This window comes from Vicia villosa, linkage group LG4 (assembly GCF_029867415.1).
Source record: "Vicia villosa cultivar HV-30 ecotype Madison, WI linkage group LG4, Vvil1.0, whole genome shotgun sequence".
Classification (NCBI taxonomy): domain Eukaryota; kingdom Viridiplantae; phylum Streptophyta; class Magnoliopsida; order Fabales; family Fabaceae; genus Vicia; species Vicia villosa.
In genome coordinates this window covers 117,092,345-117,107,697 of record NC_081183.1, presented here as the reverse complement: position 1 = coordinate 117,107,697, position 15,353 = coordinate 117,092,345, and positions in this window count along the sequence as shown.

Below are 15,353 nucleotides of genomic sequence, written 5' to 3'. Positions count from 1 at the left end.
ATTGATAGCCATTCCTATGCTTGTAACACACTTGTAACAACTTGAAATATTCAAAGAAATTTAAATTTCGAATTTTGAGTTTTAACTAGTTTCAATTCAAACTAAACACTCAAACACGATCCTCAAACATCCCTGAACATAACCAAATCAATTTCCAGTCTCAAAGCCTCTCGAATCAATACTCAGAAGTCACGGTTTGTTCAAACAAAAACTAACCAAAATCTCATTATACATGCATACTTAGCACGATGTAATCATGTATTTGAACTTGGTTTGATGTTCTGATCGTTTTTGGACATTTAATTAAGGTTTGGTCACGTATTCACGAAGTTACCATTTTAGGGTTCTTGAGCTCAAATTTAGGGCTTCTCGAATTAGGCAAAATTACAGGTTCAAAGTGGTACCATTGAACTCGTATGAACCAGACGAATTGAACCATGGCCTCGCGCCAAATTTCTTTCACGTTTTGCTTGTATTCGTGTTGCACAGGTGTAATAGGTTGAAGCTTTTTACAGCCCCTACAAATGAGCGGTGTAAAAGATCAATTCTGATGAGGAAGACGAGACGTGGCGCATCCCTACTGGCCAGAGCGCGCGCATTTTTATTTTTTTAAATTCTCTGATGCAGTGCTTTGTAGGTGATACACGTGCCATGCTCCTTCGCTTCAGTGGCCATCAGATCATGCCAGTCACTCATCCAACGCTCCTGAGCGTGCAACTCATATCCTGGACTCTATTATCCACCACACCTGATCACATTTTTTTTTATTTAATTTTCTTTGCAAAATTATTTTAAAATAGTTTTAAAAATCCAAAAAATACAAAACAAATATTTCTAGGTTGATAAAATAATATATTATTTTTTGACATAAAAATATTTTATTTTTCTTCATAATTTAAATATTTTGCATAATTAATTAGATAATATGTGTATATTTATCTTTTAATTATTTTTAACCTATCAAAAAAAATCAAAAAAAATATTTTCTTTTTATTAAATTAAGTTTATATATTATAAGCTAATTTTGTACATATTTAGAATATTTTTCTCTTCAAGTTTAATATATGTGTATAATTATTTGCATAATTATATGTTAATTAGCTTAATAATTTCAAAAACAATTTCAAAAATCCCAAAAAAATTAGTTTTATTTTAAAATTAATTAATAAGCAATATGAACATATTTTAGACTTAATTTTTAGGTTTAAATTTTATTTCTACCTTTTTCTCATTTTAATTAAATTAATTATGCATTAATTCTGATTGAAATCAACCATACAAAAAATCCAAAAATATTTCTTTTATCTTATTGCAATTTAAATTCATAGATAAGTGTATAGGTTGTCAAAATCATGTAAATAGCGTAGTTTACATTTCCCGCACAATCGATGTAATAGCGTAGATTTACTTTTCGCACTTTACATTCCCGCACTTTAAATTCTGTACATATAAAACTGCGTGTATGTCAAAGATAAAAACTAAAGCGTTAGATCACTAACTTCAAAGACAAAAATATCTGAATCAGAACACAATCACACTTGCACCTCTTAGGGTAATCCCTCTGTTACTCTTTTCAAAAAAATCAAATTCTACTGTTTCAAATACAAATTCAAACTTTTGTTTACATCCGGTAAAGGAGAATTTTCTAAAAGAAATAGGAAAGGACCTTATAAACTTAGGGTAGATCTCCTAATTGCTTGCTCAAATCAAAACAAACAAATGTCTCACATCTTCATTGTTTTTCAAAACAAAACTTTCAAAAAAAGACAACATTTTGTATATATCCAAACAAGGATCATTACGAAATTAAAGATCTTTTTTTCAAAACATCTTTCGAAAGATAAAACACTTTGTATACATCCGCACAAGGATCATTACAAAGTCAATTCACAAAAATGAATTTTAAAACCACATACAAGCATTTCAAGACAAGACAAATGATTCAAACAAGTGAGCTAAGCAATTAAGAGCCCATGGATAACCATGGATACAAAGGGGTGCTAATACCTTCCCTTTGTATAACCTACCCCCGAACCCAAAATCTCTTAAAGGTCTTTTTCTGTTTCTTTTATAAACCTTTCCTTAATTGGATAAAATAAAAGTCGGTGGCGACTCTCTGATTTTCAAAACTCAAAAACAAAAGAAGAGTCAGTTCGTATCTCTCTCACAGCGAGAGATAGAAAAAATCGAGGGCGACAGAACTGGCGACTCTGCTGGGGATATTCAAAAAACAAAATGTTTTCAAAAGGGGTTACCTTAGAGTGTAGATCACTTCGATGTTTTCAATTGCTTGCCTTGATTGTTCTATTTTTCAAAGGTTTGTTTGGGTATTTGCTTGTGTGAAAGATTCTAACCCGAATATCGAGATACCTTAAGTATGTGACAATAGACCAAGGAAACTGTACAGCATGTACCGATACGGTTAATCTGGTTGTCACCGTTAGTGCGACACTTTGGTTTATACTGATATCCCTTGAAAACGATCAAGGAGTATGTTAGGCTTCCGAAATGTCATTAAACACTAATTTGTCTTAGAACCTTTAGTTGAATTTGACTTGTGGCCTATTAAGTGACTATGTTATACCCCAAAATTTGCCCGCATCTTTTTTCAAGAAAACTTCAATCTAAAAATTAAGAGTTTCATATAATCTTGGATTTTCATATCCTAATTTATGAATACTTGGTTTTTAGAATTTTTCTTATACGGTATTTTGGCTCACTGTTGGATTTATTCTTACGCAAACGCCAATTACTGTTTATTACTTCATACACGCTATTTATTTGATATTTATGTACAGATAAATAGTACTGACGCAATTGGTACAGAGTTAAATCTTTTGCAGGCGCAGAGTCCGGGGATTCAGACTGTACTGGTAACAAGTAAATTATTATCTTTTGTTTCCCACTAATTTTTTAACTATATTCCATTATTTTCAAAAATCTTTTCCTTTCTTTTCAAATCTCTTTTTCAAAAATCAAATCCTAACTTTATTCTACACATCTCTCTTTTTTTTCCAACACTATCATACACTTTCTTTCAAATCTTACTTCCACTCAAATTTTCCTTTTGTACGGAATCACTTCGTTCCCCAACGTCTCTATCCTTCTTTCCATTCTATAAATACCTCTCCTTTTTTTCATAAAATCTCACATCAAATTCCAATTCATCTCTCTAAATTCTACTTCATATTCATTCTCTCTTCTTCCCCCGACAAAATGGCGAAGCGGATAGAAACGTGTTTTCTTATGGTCATCACTGTTATGGTGGTAATCATGTCTTTCTTCTGTCTACATAGCCCGGAAAAATGTGGACCTGGGATGCTTACACTCCCAATCATCTACATGTTATTATTTGTAGCATGGGTTATTAATCGTCATTCTTAAAGTTTGCCGTATCTCTTATTTTCTTAAATGTACCGTTTACTCGTCGTACCGTTCATTATAGTATGTAATGTTTGTACTGTCAGTATTAAATGTTGTACTATTTGTCATACTGTTTCTTAATTATTCAGATAATATTTTGTGTGTTTTCTGCCAGTTAAATATTTATTTTTCTGTGTATTAAATGATTTTCAGGGTTATTATCGGTAATTTTGCTCGCATACAGTAAATATTAGTTATTTATTATGTCTGTGCTTTTTAACAAGTCATGTAAATCAACTCTCATCACTAACACAAAAAAACAAAAACAACAAAAATATTAACTTTGACTGATTTTTCACTTTAACTGCTACATGCTTGAACAGTCAGTTGATAGTCAAACCGCTGACAGTGCAATTCTCCGTGTTTTGTACCATCAATCAAATCAATCTTTTGCAATTCAAAATTTCAAGATTTTTGTTCTAGAAGTCTTCTGAATATCACATGATTAGCAGAGACTCAGCACTGCACAAAAATCAGGTACGCTTAACTGTCTCCTACACAAACAGTCCCTGACTAGGGTTTCTTGTTTTTTTTCAGGAGAACAAGTTTTTGAGACTTCAAATGGATTTCATGGACCTCCATATATCTCAAAGTACCACCATACAAATTTTCAAACTTCAATTCGCTCAGACGCACAGTCAACAGCTCAAACAGTCAACAGACGACCCGGTTGACCAAAAAGTCAACAGACAGTCAAAAATGAAAGTTTTTGTCAACATCCATATTTTGTCAAAGGATTCATCATTTGATCATTGGATGATCATAATTCATCAAGGAAAGATCAAAAATCAACAAAACCCTAAGTTTCAAAACTAGGGTTTTCTCCTAAAAAGTCAACTGAATTTTGACTGGTCATAACTCTCTCATCCTTCATCCGAAAAATTCAAACCAAAGCTCATTTTGAAGGAAATTCAATTATCTTTCAAATGCAATTGGTCCCATGGCCATTTGATTCACCATTTGAAAAATATGAATCAAGACATTACAGGTCATTTTCAAAGTCAACAAAAAGACACTTTTTTCAAAAGGACACACAAGGAGCATGGAAAATCATTTTGACATGAGACTAAAGACATTGGTTAGAGGACTCTTTGAGGTTTCCAAAAAGTGCAAGATCTCTCTCATATGATAAATATTGATGGATTTACACCTTGTTGAAGTTGGCTAAATTTTGGGAAAATGCATGAAACCAACATTGATCAAAAATGTATTTTTTCCAAATGGGGCCAAGTTTTCATGATCCAAACATGTCTACCATGATATAATGGGCCTCCCACGACCAAGACAAAGCCCACATCATTTTTGTTCCATTGTTGATTTAATTTTATCATATTTAAGATTAAATTGAAAAAGGAAAATGGAAGGATAATGCATAGCTTAAATCTTAAGCATGACTCATCAAGGAATCTTCAATTTTCTGCAGCAAAATGAAGTACAAGGCAAGAGAAGTGAAGAAGAGCAAGACTTAGTCAAATATTCAAAGATTTTTAATATTTAAAAATCAAAGTTTCAACAAAGCAATCAATGCTTCTTGGCTTAGATTTTAAGCACCATGTAGCTTGTAAATTAGGTGATATACTTCATCAATAGGAGACACACGAAAATATAGCCAAGGCATAGCAAGAAACTTCACAAAATCTCTCAAAAATTCCATAAACTTTGTAATTTTCAATTTCCATATTCCAACCATTATCAATACAAACCAATTGTTCTAATCATCTCCTGGAACTTAATATAGTAAGATAGGATCAATAATCATGGCTACATGCTCATAGAACTCATGTTTCAAAAGTAACATATTCATGCATATTATCAACTTTTGATATCTCTATTATAAGCATGTTTAAACAAAATCTAATGCCTTTGCTATCTTTTTGAGATCATATGGGGTAGATTTAACGTCTAACATGTGAGCTTAAAGCCCTGAGTCATGGGATGCCATGGTTGAAGCTCAAAGCTTCAACCTTTTCGTTTTCATACTTAACATGGTCAAATGAGAAAACTAACCTCACCATTGGATTCAGAAGGTCGTATTTAGTAGATCTGGGCCATTGTGGTTTTTGTTTTCATGCGTTTTTGTAGGTTTCAAAAATCCAAAAATTCGAAGGTGGAATCCGCAGGTAAGTGCGTGGCAAAATCCGCAGGTATCATTGAGGAAGATGATGAATAGTGAGGCTGACTCCCTTGACCACGCGTGGACGCTTTTGATTCGCTGGTCTCATCTTCATCCTCTCTCCTCTCACGTGGCTGCTTACCATTAGCCAGTCAAAGAGTCCTCCCATCCACGCGTGCACTTGTGGGTCCCAGTCAGAAGTTTGAATCCTCCTTGGATTCAGCACATGTCCCCCACTATCATATCATGTTCCCTCACAATCTAAGCCATTGGATCATGATCTCAGCACATCCAACGCATCAGCATAAACCCCCATAGCATAGACTTTATTTAATAACCACACCTGATTATTTTATTTTCTATTTTTATTTTAATTTCTTTGCAAAATTAATTTAAATAGTTCTAAAAATCCAAAAAATACACAAAAAATATTTTTAAGTTGATAAAATAATACTTTATTTTCTGATATAAAAATATTTTATTTTTCTTCATAATTTAAATATTTTGCATAATTAATTAGTATATATTTATATATTTGCTTTTTAATTATTTCAACCAATCAAAAAATCATAAAATTTTTGTTCTTTATATTAAATATAGTTTATATATTATAGGCTAATTTTGTACATATTTAGAATAATTTTCTCTTTAAGTTTTAATTATTTGTGTAATTATTTGTATAATTATGTGATTATTTAACTTAATAATTTCAAAAATTCCAAAAAAAATTAGTTTTGTTTTAAAATTAATTGACAAGTATTTTGAACATATTTTAAACTTTTTTTTTAGGTTTAAATTTTATTTCCATCTTTTTTTCATTTTAATTAAATTAATCATGCATTAATTATAATTAAAATCAATCATAAAAAATCCAAAAACACTTCTTTTATTTTCTTGCAAATTAAATTCCTAGATAAATGTATAGGTTGTCAAACTCATGTAAATAGCGTAGTTTACATTTCCTGCACAATCGATGCAATAGCGTAGATTTACTTTCCACATTTTACATTTCCGCATTTAAATTCCAGCACATATAAAACTGCGTGTATGCCAAAGTTAAAAATTGAATCGTTAGATCACTAACTTCAAAGATAAAATATATGAATCAGAATACAATCACACTTGCACCTCTTAAGGTAATCCCTCTTCTACTCTTTTCAAAATCAAAGTCAAACTCTACTGTTTTAAATGCAAAATCGAACTTTCGTTTACATCCGGTAAAATGATAGTTTTTTAAAGGAAATAGGAAAAGACCTTATAACTTAGGGTAGACCTCCTAATTTGCTTGCTCAAATCAAAACAAACGAATTTCTCATACACCATTGTTTTTCAAAATAAAATTTTCAAAAAGACAATACTTTGTATATATCCAAACAAGGATCATTACGAGGTTAACGTTCTTTTTTCAAAAACATCTTTTAAAAGATAAAAACACTTTGTATACATCCGCACAAGGATCATTACAAATTCAATTTACAAAGGTATTTGCAACCACATACGAGCATTTCAAGGCAATAAAAAAGTAATTGAAAACAAGTGAGCTAAGCAAATTAAAGAGCCCATGGATAACCATGGATACAAAGGGTGCTAACACCTTCCCTTTATATAACCTACCCCCTTACCCAGAATATCTTAAAGGTCTTTTTCTGTTTCTTTTATAAACCTTTCCTTAATTGGATAAAATAAAAGTCGGTGGCGACTCTCTGATTTTCAAAAACACAAAAGCAGAAAGAAAAAAGAGTCAGTTCGCGTATCTCTCCGTGAGAGGTGCGGTAAAAAACCGAGGGCATGACAGACTAGCTTTGAAATTGATCGAGGTTAGTTATCCTCGAGGAATATTTTGATCGGCCGTCTGAGCGCCGTATTGAGATGTTGTCTCCAAGGATCATAGAACCCGAATACTATTTTAAGACAGGTTTTAACCAACTCAACTTCAGTGGGGAGGGTATCACCTATCAACCTCATGCAAGCCTTTAAACCTAAGGCTATTGTTTGATTTGTTTGTGTGTGCCACATGTTTGACATCATGACATCATAAGCATCATAAACATATCATTTTCTCACTAATCATTTCAAGGATCGAAGAGTTTACTTTGTTCTGTTGTTGCAGGTAATGGCTCCCGCTACCAGAGATTATGTCCAGATCAACATTTCAACAATACCATCTGAGTTTAAGGACTTAATATCAGAATTTCCCGTGAATGCTCAATTCATTGAAAAGCACGGTCACCTACTCCATTTGGTTACCTCAAAATTTGAAGAAGACATGATACGAGTCCTATTCCAGTTCTTTGACCCCGAACATCATTGTTTTACATTCCCTGATTACCAGTTAGTACCCACTTTGGAAGAGTTTTCTGAACTAATTGGATTACCTGTTCGAGATCAATTACCTTTCACTGGTTTAGAAAAGATTCCAAAAACTGAAATCATTGCTGCTGCCTTACATTTGCGAAAGTCAGAAATCATTTCTGAACTAATTGGATTACCTGTTCGAGTCTAATTGGGAAACAAAGAGTGGAGTCAAGGGTTTGCTTGCTAAGTTCTTAATGGAAAAGGCTCGATTACTACTAAAAAACAAAAGTTACCTAGCTTTTGAGGAAGTTGTGGCTCTTTTGATCTATGGGTTGGTTTTATTCCCTAATCCCGACCAGTTCATAAGTGTGCACATTATCAACATTTTCTTAACCCGTAATCCGGTACCTACTTTGCTGGGAGACATACTACATTCTTTACACACTCGTACTATGAAGAAACGAGGAACTCTTATGTGCTGTGTACCACTACTGACTAGATGGTTTACATTACACCTTCCCCGATCAGTGTTGAGAAACGAACAAAGAATGCAATGGTCTCGCAGGATTATGTCTTTATCTCATTCAGATATCCGGTGGAACAACGTCTTTCAAAGAGACATCACTCTCATTGACCATTGTGGAGAGTACCCTAATGTGCCACTCCTTGGCATCAGGGGAGGCATCACTTACAACCCCTCTTTAGCTTTGCGCCAATTTGGATATGCACGAAGAAACGGTCCTCATGACATGATTAGCCGTGGCATTGTGTTCGATTACGAAGATGATTCCCAAAGATATCGATGAAGGTTTATACATGCGTGGGCAGTGTCTACAAAGTAGAAAGCAAAACTTTAGGACAATGGAACTCTATTCCTATGGAGCCTTACCTCAAATGGGTGCGTGCTCATGCTCAGAAGTTCATCATGCCATATCCCGCTATTCTACCTGTGACTATTGAGCCAGAAGTCGAAGGGGACGAACCTCGAGTTGTTCTACATCCGGACATGCCAACTGACCTGGAAGAGCTGCAGAAATCTTGGGTTCAACTAAAAGGAGAAAGAGACACCTTCAAAGCACACTGTCAAGACTATGAGAGGAAAGTGTTGGAGCTCACCAGACAACTCCAAGAAGAACAGCAGATCAACACATTCTTGGGTGCAAAGAGAAAGCGTTCATGGGAGGCTTGAGGAATCCTTTATTTTCTTTATTTTATATTGTAAGCCCGAAAGAGGCAAATAAATAAAAAGAGAAAAGAAAAAAGAAAAAAGAAAAAGAAATAAATTGTTTGACTAATAAATGTTTGTTTCTCTTTTGTTTTAACAAATCTAAATTCTAAGATCCTTGAAAACATTGCATATGCATTTCATTCATAAACATTGCATAACAGGTTTACATAACAGGTTTCTCATCTCCTCGCTGTCTATTTCAGTCAGAAGAGATGAACTCCGAAACATGCGTCAAGAATCTCGAAGCACAGAACGCCCAAGTTCAGGTAGAAATTCTGGAGCTAGCAAAGGGGCAACAAGAACTGAAAGCCCTGATAATCAAAAAGAAAAAGAAGCCCAAAGGATCTGTAGGTTTAAGTCACCTGACAAGAAAGGTCAAAACCCCAGTCAAGAGGTCCAAAAAGGCACCGATCCCTAAAAACGTTGGTGAAGGTGATCGAGAAGACAATCACAGCAACCAGGGTTCTGCCAAACCCTCTCTCTCTTCTAACGAAGAAGATGATCATTCCGAAGAAGAGCAGGGTGATGACAAATACCAGCTGTTGGAAGAGCGCATGAAATCTATGGAGATACAAAAAATACCTGGTTTAGACTTCAATGATCTTGGGCTAGTCTCAGATATTGTTATCCCTCCAAAGTTCAAAGTTCTTGTCTTTTCAAAGTATGATGGAGTTTCTTGCCCAAAACTACATCTAAGGTCCTATGTGAGGAAGATACTACCTCATACAGCAGATAACAAATTGTGGATTCATTTCTTCTAGGAAAGTCTATCGGGTACACAACTCGAGTGGTACTACCAACTGGAAAGTGCAAAAGTTCATACCTGGGAAGATCTGGCTGCTGCTTTCTACAAACAGTATCAATACAACGCTGAACTTGCACCAACCCGTACTCAACTACGAGGCATGTCTATGGCACCAAAAGAAAGTTTCAAAGGGTATGCACAAAAGTGGAGAGATCTGGCTAGAAGGGTTCAACCACCCTTATCTGATCGCGAGTTGGTTGACATGTTCATGGGCACTTTAACTGGCCCTTTCTACAGTCATTTGTTGGGAAGCTCATCATCAGGTTTCACTAACCTGATATTAACTGGAGAGCGTGTTGAAAGCGGCATTCAAAGTGGAAAAATTCAAATAGGCTCCTCCTCTGGTACTACAAAGAGGCCCATCAGTGGGAGAAATGAAGTCAATACAATGCATAGTCAGAAAGGTCGAAAAAGTGAGCATCACCAATCTGTAGGGGCTGTTCTGATCTCTACATCTGCACCTCAAAAAGATCAACCTCCGAAGTATACGCGTCGACCAGATGCACCAAGAAGAAATTTCACCAAAATCAATATGCCAATCTCTCAAGCATTGCAGCACTTGTTAAAAGCATATCTGATCACATTAAAAGATCCTCCAAAGAATGTCAACACTTCCTCTCCGAGTTATCGCCCCGATGCAACATGTGCATATCATTCCAACTGTCCAGGACACGATGCAGATCACTGTTGGGCCCTGAAAAATAAAATCCAAGACATGATAGATGCTGGGGAAATTGAATTCGATCCTCTAGAGACTCCAAATGTCATCACTGCTTCTATGCCAAAGCACGACAAGACCATTAATGCTATCATAGACACTGTTTACATCTATGATATGAGAGAATTGTCAACTCCGCTCCTTGAAGTCAAAAGAAAGCTAATCCGAGCTGGTCTCTTTCCAGGTTGTGACCCTGATTGCTTTTATTGTGCATACCTACCCAATGGTTGTGAGAATCTGAAAATAGGAATTCAAAAGTGGATGGATCGTTGTATCATTATGTTTGAAAGGCTCCCTTCTATGGACGATTTATGCGAAGTTTTTGCAAATGGGATGAGAATAGAGGACGTCACAGTGGTTTCTAACATACCATTGAAAATCCCTACCAAAGCCCCTTTCAAAATTTCTGCTGCACCCAAAGTGGCATCGGTAATCATCACCAGTCCAACCCCATTTCCATACTCCTCAGACAAAGCTGTCCCGTGGAGTTATGACACTAAGGTTTATGTCCATGGAGTTAAACAAGACACCTTGACTGAAGAGGCCATGAATTTTACTACTCCAACTGTTGATAATATTGTGGGTACTAGTAAGATTACGAGAAGTGGAAGGATCTTTTCACCAGAAATTTCTCCAAATGTTGCTACTAATCCAGTCCAGGTCCTAGTTCCTAATCAAGATATCAACGCTCGAGACAAAGAGCCGCTAGTTGAACCAGTTCAAGTACCAGTGGAAGTCACTGTTTAAGATCCGTCGAAACAAGAAATGGAGGAAATATTGAAAATCATCTGCAAAAGTGATTATAATATTGTCGAACAACTGGGGCATACTGCTTCAAAAATCTCAATGTTGTCTCTGCTAAAGTATTCAGAAGCTCATGCCAAGGCCCTGATGAAGTTCCTGAAAGCTGCACATGTACCACAGGAGATTTCAGTCGATCAATTTGAAAATTGTGTTGCCAATCTAACAGTGAATAACGGTCTCGGTTTCTTTGATGTTGATTTAACCCCTGTTGGGAAAAATCACAATAAAGCCCTGCACATCTCTATTGAATGTAACGACACCACTCTGTCTCATGTGCTGGTAGACAGTGGTTCCTCTTTGAACGTGTTACCAAAAGCAGTATTGGAAAAACTTGACTTCAAAGGGGTTGTGTTACAACCAAGCGATGTTGTGGTAAGAGCCTTCGACGGGTCAACAAGAACAGTGTACGGAAAAGTGAAGCTCCCAATCAGAGTGGGCTCTCAGATCTTTGATTCTACCTTTTACGTAATGGAAATTCACCCAGCATATTCCTGTTTACTAGGACGCCCATGGATACATGGGGCAAATGCTGTAACTTCTACCCTGCATCAGAAGTTAAAATATCCGGTGAAAGGCAAGGTCGTCACAGTTTATGGCGAAGAAGAATATGTGGTTAGCCACCTGAGCAACTCCAAGTATATTGAGATGGATGGAGAATTCATCGAAACTCCCTGCCAATCTTTTGAGGTGGTCCCTCCAGATGTCTCTACTACCAAACATATTTCTGCTACTCCCGCTACAAAAATAACTCCAACTATGGCTTCTCTCAAAGATGCCAAAGCTGTGATCGAAGAAGGTGGTTGCACAGTATGGGGACAGCTCCTCGATGTACCTTACAAGTTTGATAAGCTAGGTCTGGGCTATGCTAATGGAAATCAGAAGAACGATCAAAATCCTCGTTCTGGAGGATTAATGTCACATTTCATCAGCCAAGGAGTGAATGATATTGAAGACGATGGAGTGATTTTGAACCATATTATTCAGCAATATCCAAATGAAGTTCCACCTGTTTCCATGGAAGTTTGGGATACTTTGGGAGAACCAAGCGGCGGGTATGATTTTCTAGTAAAGTACACTGCACCTCAGAGTTCTTTTATTGCCATTGAAGACATCGTCCCAACTGGATGGGGTGATCAGTTTGAAGATTGCAAAAGTTTCACAAGTTCCATTACTGAGCAATACCAAAGTCCACCTAGTCCAAAAGAAGTCTGGGATACACTAGGAGAACCAAGTGGCAAGTATGACTTTATGGTGAAGTATTCTGCTCCCCTGAGCTCGCAGATCGCTATTGAAGACATCACCCCAACTGGATGGGACAACCATTTTGAAGACAATATGACGTTCACAAGCCCTGACGTTCCTGAAGAAGTCTGGGAAACACCAAATAATGAGAAATGATTTCCTAATGCAGTACACTGCTCCCCAGAATGCACAAGTCTCCCTCAAAGACATCATTCCAACTGGATGGGACGATCTTATCGGGTATCTCGCTCAGCCAACAGAAGTATCTCAGCCTGGGCTCTCGTATCCAGCTGAGTATCTTGCTCATCCCGAAGGATCAACAGCTCATTTCCCCGCCAAAGAAATCAATGCTGTGGAAGACGAAGAAGACAACTGCAACTGGAGCAGCTGGATACTCCCTGCTCACAACAATGGATTGAACAACTGGGAAGCTGAGGATGTGATCTCCTTTGATCAGGAGTAAATGCAATTTCCTGTTTTCGTTGTTTATATGTTCAAAGATAAAAATGGTTCCTGTACTATCGAACCATGAACTTAAAAGCCAGGTGCCTTGCCCGAAGCACACTGGTCCTTTTTATAAGGGTTTGTCATATCATGATCATGTTCATTCAATAAAATCATGGGACGTTTGCATATTCAAATTTTGTGATCCTTTTTCTTTCTTTGCTTTATTCATTTTCAAATAGCTATGTGTTCTTACACACACCCACATAATAAATGCAGATTCACATTCACTCTGGATCCTGTTGATAACGATTCTGCTATTGCCAGTCATAACTTTGAAAATCCGATCTACCAATCTAAAGACGAAAATGAGGAAGATTGTGAAGTACCAAGGGAACTTGCAAGTCTGTTAGAACAAGAGGAAGAGACTATACAGCCGCATGAAGAGCCAATTGAAGTTATCAACTTGGGCAGTGACGAAGAAAAGAAAGAAGTCAAGATAGGGGCTGATTTAGAAGACAGTGTCAAGAAAAGACTGATTCAAATGTTACAAGACTACATTGAGATATCCGCCTCGTCCTATGAAGATATGCCTGGCCTTGACACGGATATTGTGGTTCATCGCCTGCCAATCAAAGAAGGTAGCACTCCAGTTAAGCAGAAACTGCGGAGGAGTAGGCCCGATATGTCCAAGAAGATCAAAGACGAGGTTGAGAAGCAATTCAATGCTGGCTTTCTAAAAGTTGTGAGTTATCCTCCATGGATAGCTAACATAGTGCCTGTGCCTAAAAAAGACGGGAAAGTCAGAATGTGTGTAGACTACAGAGATCTGAATCGGGCAAGCCCCAAAGGTGATTTCCCTTTACCTCACATCGATGTACTGGTTGACAATACTGCACAATGCAAGGTATTCTCCTTTATGGATGGATTCTCAGGGTACAATCAAATCAAGATGGCGCCCGAAGACATGGAAAAAACAACCTTCACAACACCCTAGGGAACCTTTTGTTACAAAGTAATGCCCTTTGGTTTAAAGAATGCAGGAGCAACATATCAGCGTGCAATGGTAGCTCTGTTCCATGATATGATTCATCAAGAAATAGAGGTTTATGTGGATGATATGATTGCAAAGTCCAACACCGAAGAAGAACATCTGAGTCATCTGCACAAGCTGTTTGACAGACTCAAGAAATATAGATTGCGACTGAATCCGAACAAGTGTACCTTTGGAGTAAGATCCGGTAAACTCTTAGGTTTCATCGTCAGCAGCAAAGGTATTGAAGTTGATCCCGCCAAGGTCAAAGCCATTCAAGAAATGCCTATACCCCGTACCGAGAAACAAGTCAGAGGATTCTTGGGACGTCTGAATTACATAGCCAGATTTATTGCCCATATGACTACTACTTGTGTGTCGATCTTCAAACTGTTGAAGAAAGATCAAGTGGAAAGATGGAACGACAAGTGTCAGTTAGCCTTTGATAAGATCAAAGAATATCTTCAAAAACCGCCAATCTTGTTACCACCAGTGGAAGGGAGACCTCTGATAATGTACCTAACAGTGTTAGAAGATTCAATAGGGGTGTGTACTGGGGCAACATGACGAGTCTGGCCGAAAAGAGCATGCAATCTACTATCTTAGTAAAAAGTTTACCGATTGTGAAACAAGATACTCACTGCTCGAGAAAACTTGTTGTGCCTTAGCATGGGCGGCTCGCCGACTAAGACAGTATATGCTAAACCATACCACTTTCCTGATCTCCAAAATGGATCCTATCAAGTATGTGTTCGAAAAACCTGCTCTCTTTGGAAGAATAGTAAGATGGCAAATGATCTTAACAGAGTATGACATCCAGTACACTTCACAAAAAGCGATCAAAGGAAGTGTGGTAGCTGATCATCTGGCTCATCAAGCAGTGGATGATTATCAAGCGTTGAACTTTGACTTCCCAGATGAAGACATTATGCTAGTTACTGACTACAAACAACCAGGACCGGAGGAAGGACCCGAGCCAGGATCCCGATGGACTATGGTTTTTGATGGAGTTTCTAATGCACTTGGCAATGGCATCGGAGCTGTGATCATTTCTCCTACAGGAGGACATACACCATTCACTGCCAGATTATGCTTCAACTGCACTAACAATATAGCCGAGTATGAAGCATGTATTCTGGGTCTCAAAGCTGCAATTGATCTAAGAATCAAGTTCCTGGAGGTCTACGGAGACTCGGCGCTTGTAATTTATCAAGTCAAAGAGGAATGGGACACAAAGCACCCGAATCT